The 6,432-nt window shown below is 34.7% G+C and overlaps 1 long non-coding RNA gene across 1 annotated transcript; it reads left to right on the top strand.

Annotated features, from left to right (window-relative positions):
- Nucleotides 1-477: 477 nt before the first annotated feature.
- Nucleotides 478-5,465, top strand: LOC115983924. Its single transcript, XR_004090302.1, has 3 exons — nucleotides 478-490; nucleotides 4,752-4,872; nucleotides 5,224-5,465. It is a non-coding gene; the product is annotated as an uncharacterized LOC115983924 (long non-coding RNA).
- Nucleotides 5,466-6,432: the final 967 nt, after the last annotated feature.

Raw genomic sequence — 6,432 nt, 5'->3', positions numbered from 1 at the left:
TCACATTTTTAATATATTTACAATCTCTACAATACTATGTCTAATATCTTTATGTAATATAATAGGCTGGTGGAAAATAACCAACCAATAGTACAAATGCCCAAGCAATTCAAACCACAAGTAACAATTCAAGAAGAGATGAACATCAACAGAAGAACCATAAGTGAAATAAAAAAAAAATTATGTGGGACTTTGATAATGAGGTAAGAAAAAAATATACCTTCAACAATAACATTGTGTCCTTAACATTGCTTTATGTACTATAGACTTGCTTTTACAAAATTTAAATATAAAATTATAAATTGATTGATATTAAATTCAATTTCTAGGAAACAATCTTTACCTGTCAAGGAAAGATTATAAACATTAACGTAGATCATTCTGGTTGGTACTTTATCTCTTGTGAAGTATGTCGTAAAAAGGTAAAATCAAGAGATAAATTTTTATGGTGTGACAATTGCAACAAAAAGGCATGCTTCCCAATCTCAAGGTACACAAAATGAAAATGTTTACTTTTTATATTAAAATACACAACAAATAATATGATATTGAAAGTTCAAATATGTGTATAAACACCCTTGAACGTTTAGACCCCCAATTACAAAACAGCCAATTCAAGCTTTATGACAAACACTAAGTGTGCGGAAAATGAACACAAGCTATAAACAGAATTGGTAACCAATCTAAGCCAATTAAAATCACATTCACAGCAGAAAATAAAAGGCAAAGATTAAGGGAAGAGAGATGCAAACACAAGGACAACACATGATGTGTTATCGAAGAGAAAACCGAAGCCCTCGGCGTAAAACCTCTCCGCTACCCTCCAAGCGGTCAATAATCCACTAGAAAATGTAGTTGGGATACATGAACAGCAATAGACCCTCCAAGCCTAATCTACCCGATGTACCTAAGCCCTCCAAGCTTCTTGGTCCAACGAGGTTGCGCCGAACCTTTTTCTTCTCTAGCTTACCGGATTCCGCTATAATCCATAGCATCCGCCATCCTTGGCATCTTCCAATACTTCCCAAAACTCCAAAAACACTCAACACTCTAAATGGGTGTGGGTAGTGTTTGGATAGAAATCTCCTCTCAATAGGTATGACAATGAGAGAGGGAATGAGAAGAGACTACAAATATTTCTCTCTAAGAATAAGTAGCTCTCTCTAATTGGGTGGGTGTTTTGAAGAAACATTTCTTAAGGGTTTTCTTTTTGGACGTTTCGTGACTGGGCGAGTCACGAGGTTCAGTCGCGAAAATTTTCGCGAGTCGCGAGCAAGCCGTGAGTCGCGAGGTTTAGTCGCGAAAATTTTCGCGAGTCGCGAGAAAGCCGCGAGTGAGTCGCCAAAAGCTTCTGTATGAACTCGCGACTGGGGTTTCGCGACTGGCGAGTCGCCAGCTGAGCCGCGAAAAACACTGACACCTGTTTTTCAATACAGAACATGGTTAAACGATGAAAAACAAAGTAAACACTAAACATGATCACAAAGAGTGATAAAAATCACTTCCAGAAACATATAAAATGATCAAAAATCTTTTTAGATTGAACTATATATGATTAAGCACACACACATCACATTTAAACAAGTACAATCTAACAAATGAATAAGACATTTATTGGACATTAGGCATGTGTGTTGTGTGTGTGTATCAAATATGGAATAGTCATTAGTCTAGAGTGATGCTTCAATGATCAATTCAATCAAGTCATACACAACTAGTACTAAGTCAAGTGGTCTATCTCAATTATAGAAATGAGCATATATGACCTCCCACAAGAAAATGATTACATAAAATTGAAGCTTTTCATTTGACTTCTTACAATTCATATCGTTTGATCATTTTGAATCAATACAACTCATTTTGAGCAATACATCTCATTTTTTAGATTGATGCCTGAAATTTTTGATATTTCAATTTGATGAACAAGCCTTTGGCTTTTGGGTATCAAATATTTTCAATACAAGTCGTTTTCCCTTTTTCCTAGTCAAATACTAGTATGTGCGATGGTTTTTGCAGCTCATTATCTATTTTCATTTTGAGATTTACATTTATTGAACTCTTTAAGTAATAAAAATAAAAGAGTGGGAAGAGATATAAGCACAAGTCTACGCAAGTATCAAAACCAATATGACTATTGACTAATCATTCATGACAAGCTTGAAGATCGATTTATAACAATCACATAAAGATGTCAAGATTTTTCCCACAAAGATATAAGTGCAAAAATAACAAGCTAAGCTCGAAAATTCACAAAGCCATTTGTACAAAGGTACAAGGCCAAACTCACATGTGATATGTGCTCAAACAAATACGATCAAACTTTTTGAATTTTTCACTTTTTATGTGGTTTTAGATTTTTACTCACACAAAACGAAAACATAAAAGTAAGATAAAAAACGAAACAATGCATACAAATAAATGCAAGATGCACAAAATGCATGAAATTATGACATTTAATGCATAAAGGGTCCTACAAAGATCAAAAGAATTAGATCAAGGACCAAAAGAGTAAAGGCTCAACCATAGGAACCCTTTCTCATCCAAATGGAACGATTGTTTGGAATGAGTGTCTCAAGAGAAGTGAGACGAGGGTTGGAAGAATGAGAACCGGAGATGCACATAGTCAAGGAGTTAAGAGCATCAAACATTTTCTTTAACAACATGCTATTTTCACTCAAAATCGGTTTACTCTTTTTAGCACAACTTCCAAAAAGCTCAAGTTTTTCTTTTCTTTTGATTCTTTTAAAAGCATGAAACTTAGAGTATTGAGATCTTAGATGACCAAAGGCACCACAATGGTGACAAACAATGTGTTTAGGTCCGCTAGGCTTTTTGAGAAAGGATCTAGCAACATGGTTTTGTTCCCTCTTCAACTTATGACATTGAGGTCTTATATGACCAATCACACCGTAATGGTGGCAAGTTGGAACAAACTTAGATCCATTCAAAAACTTAGGTTGAGACCTAAATGAAGGCTTTGACTTAACAGCCTTTCTCTCCACCTTTTGATTTCTTTTATGTGGAGGAATGTACACTGATTTGTCCTTTAAGGTAGAACATACAATAGGCACAAAATCGGGTACCACAACATGATTGCAACAAATATTTTCATCCTTTTTAACAATAGGTTCAACAATCAAACACTTGGCATGCATCTTAAGAGATTCATTTTTACATTTAAGATCATCAACAAGTTTGTTAGACAAAACAAGTTTAGCATCCAAGTCCATATTCAAACATTCAAACTCTTTCAGTTTTTCAAGAGAAATTTCAGCAAGTTTTTTATATTTCTCAACCAATTTGTTGGATTCATTGAGCTTAGCAATCAAATCATCCTTTTCACAAAATAACTTGCTCAAATTCTTTTGAAACTTCTTAGCATTTTTCTTCAAGAGTTTGTCAACAACACCCATAGATTCAAATAACATGTCATCACACTTATGAGGATTAACACTCATAAAGGCATTTTCACAAACACGTGGCATGTTACATTCATCACCAACCAAATCATGCAAAGAGTCATACAAAGCACAATCCATGGCAAAAAAACACAAGGGGTCAAGGATCACACTTAGATATTTAAACCATAACAAGTGTACCCGCTATGATACCGATTGAAAGTTTAAATATGTGTATAAACACCCTTGAACGTTTAGACCCCCAATTACAAAACAACCAATTCAAGCTTTATGACAAACACTAAGTGTGCGGAAAATGAACACAAGCTATGAACAGAATTGGTAACCAATCTAAGCTAATTAAAATCACATCCACAACAGAAAATAAAAGGCAAAGATTAAGGGAAGAGAGATGCAAACACAAGGACAACACACGATATGTTATCGAAGAGGAAACCGAAGCCTTCGGCGTAAAACCTCTCCGCCGCCCTCCAAGCGGTCAATAATCCACTAGAAAATGTAGTTGGGATACATGAACAGTAATAGACCCTCCAAACCTAATCTACCCGATGTACCTAAGCCCTCCAAGCTTCTTGCTCCAACGAGGTTGCGCCGAACCTTTTTCTTTTCTAGCTTACCGGATTTCGCTATAATCCATAGCATCCGCTATCCTTGGCATCTTCCAATGCTTCCCAAAACTCCAAAAACACTCAACACTCTAAATGGGTGTGGGTAGTGTTTGGATAGAAATCTCCTCTCAATAGATATGACAATGAGAGAGGGAATGAGAAGAGACTACAAAGATTTCTCTCTAAGAATAAGTAGCTCTCTCTAATTGGGTGGGTGTTTCGAAGAAACCTCTCTTAGGGTTTTTCTTTCTGAATGGCCACACATATTTTGTGGGAATGAGGGGTATTTTATACTGGTGTGAGAATGGAATGCAGAGAGTCAGTTTTTCCAAAACAGGGCTGGCTGGCGACTTGACCTCGTGACTTGACTGAGTCGCGAGTTCAAGCCGCGAGCTAGCTGAATGGCCAGTCTGGATTTTTCTCTTATAGTGCTCCAGCTGGCATGACTGTTCAGCTCCTTTGCATGCTCTGCGTGTGTGTAACTTTTGGTGACTTACAAGCCGCGAGCCTCCTGTGAGTCCTAGCCGCGAGTCTCTGCTTCACTGCACTGTCTTGAGCATTTCTTCACACTCTCTCACACACTACCTTTACATGATTCCCACCTAAATACAGGGTTTCTAAGTGCTGTATTACAAGCAAATTTGTCACGGAATAAAGCCAACACATGGTTGATTAAATTCAACCTTACAGATATTAACATTATATATGTCATTTCTTTTATCAGGTATAGAATTCAATTAAAGGTTGAAGATAGCTCAGGAATGGCCACATTCATTTTATTTGATTCAGAAGCAGAAAAATTACTCAACATATCAGCCAAAGACCTTTTGAATAAATCTTTAGAGGTGAGAATGTTGGATAAAATTAGTATTTAATATTTACTAAACTTTACTTGAGTGTACAATCTGAAAAATGTTACTTTTGTTAGGAGCCCGATGAAGTCATCCTTCCTGTGCAAATAGAAAATCTGAAAGGAAAACAATTTGTTTTCCAAATACGACTAAATGACTATAATCTCAACTATGGATAAGAATTCTACACTGTCAAGAAACTTTTTGACTCTTTTGAAGAAACTGACAAAGCAATTCAGCTTGATAAAATGACAGAAGTAAGTATTCTTTAATTTAGAAAAATTACAAATATGATATTTAAGATGTATATGTTATAATACATTCCTCAACCTGTTCTATTGCCAGGTTTACATCAGTGATACTTCAAATGAATGTAGCAACAACTTATCAATTGAAGAAGATGGTGATTGTACAAAATTTCAAAAACTTGATGTTCAAACCAATGTGCAACTCACATCAACATCTGTACTCAAGGAAAACAAAAGGGCATATTCAGGGACTACTACAAAGCAACAAAGGAAGAAGATACAAAAAACACTTTAAAGTTGTCTTTCAATCTCTAAGATTTTCTATGCACAATTTGGTTTTAATGAATTTGTGATTTTGATACTAAAGACGTATTGGAACAAAGGAAATTTTTTTGCTTTTATGCACAATTTGGTTTTAAATTGAAACAGAGAGGAATTAAACTCTTATATTTAGTTATTTGAGGATACAACTTTACGTCAACATTTTTTAAATATAATGAATGCATTGAATATTTAGTGGAAGACATGAAATAAATGAAATTGAAAAATAAGAATGTGCTACTAGAGAATTAATGCTGAATTCCAATAGCTAATGTCACATCATTTGGAAAAAATTCGTAGCTTTCCCGTGCATCGCATGGGTTAGTAACTAGTACTATATATAATAGCAAAAGTCCTTAAGGAGGTACTGCCACGTTAGGAAAAAAGACTATCTAAAATTCAAACACGTGTGACTTAAAAAAGCCAAACATTATATTGTTTAGTAATGCTACAAAACCGTTTAAAAGCCTCACATTACAACTAACCAACAAAACCGTTTATTTTAGGTTTTTTTTCCGTATACCTATAACTAGTAACGTTTTTGTTATTGTTATTTAATTTTTCTTTTTCAAATCTGGGGATTGAATATGAATTAGGTTTGAATTTTTTGGTTGGATTGCTTTAGATTTAGTTATTTGAGTTAAAAACTTAAAATACAATCAAAACTCAAAAGGCTTGAGATACAGAGATAGGAGAGGCAAAGTTCGTAGGGCGATTTATATTTACGTATATGGGTTACATTAGGTTTTGATTTGATTTTTGAAATTTGGGATTATATGTAATTTAGGTTTGGAGAGGGCAAAGACAAAGAAATAAGAGAGAACATGAGTTCACTATTCGGAAAGAGTGTTGGTAACGAGAGAAATCTAACATCTTCCAGTCAGACCACCAGAAACCTTTATTGGTAATTTTTTTTTTAATATTTCTTTAAACATTTGAGTTGATATATTCTTAGGTTTGGGTATTCAATTGAATTGATTTTGAT

The sequence above is a fragment of the Quercus lobata genome, chromosome 4 (genome assembly GCF_001633185.2).
Source record: "Quercus lobata isolate SW786 chromosome 4, ValleyOak3.0 Primary Assembly, whole genome shotgun sequence".
Lineage (NCBI taxonomy): Eukaryota > Viridiplantae > Streptophyta > Magnoliopsida > Fagales > Fagaceae > Quercus > Quercus lobata.
This window is presented reverse-complemented; position numbering and strand designations above follow the sequence as displayed.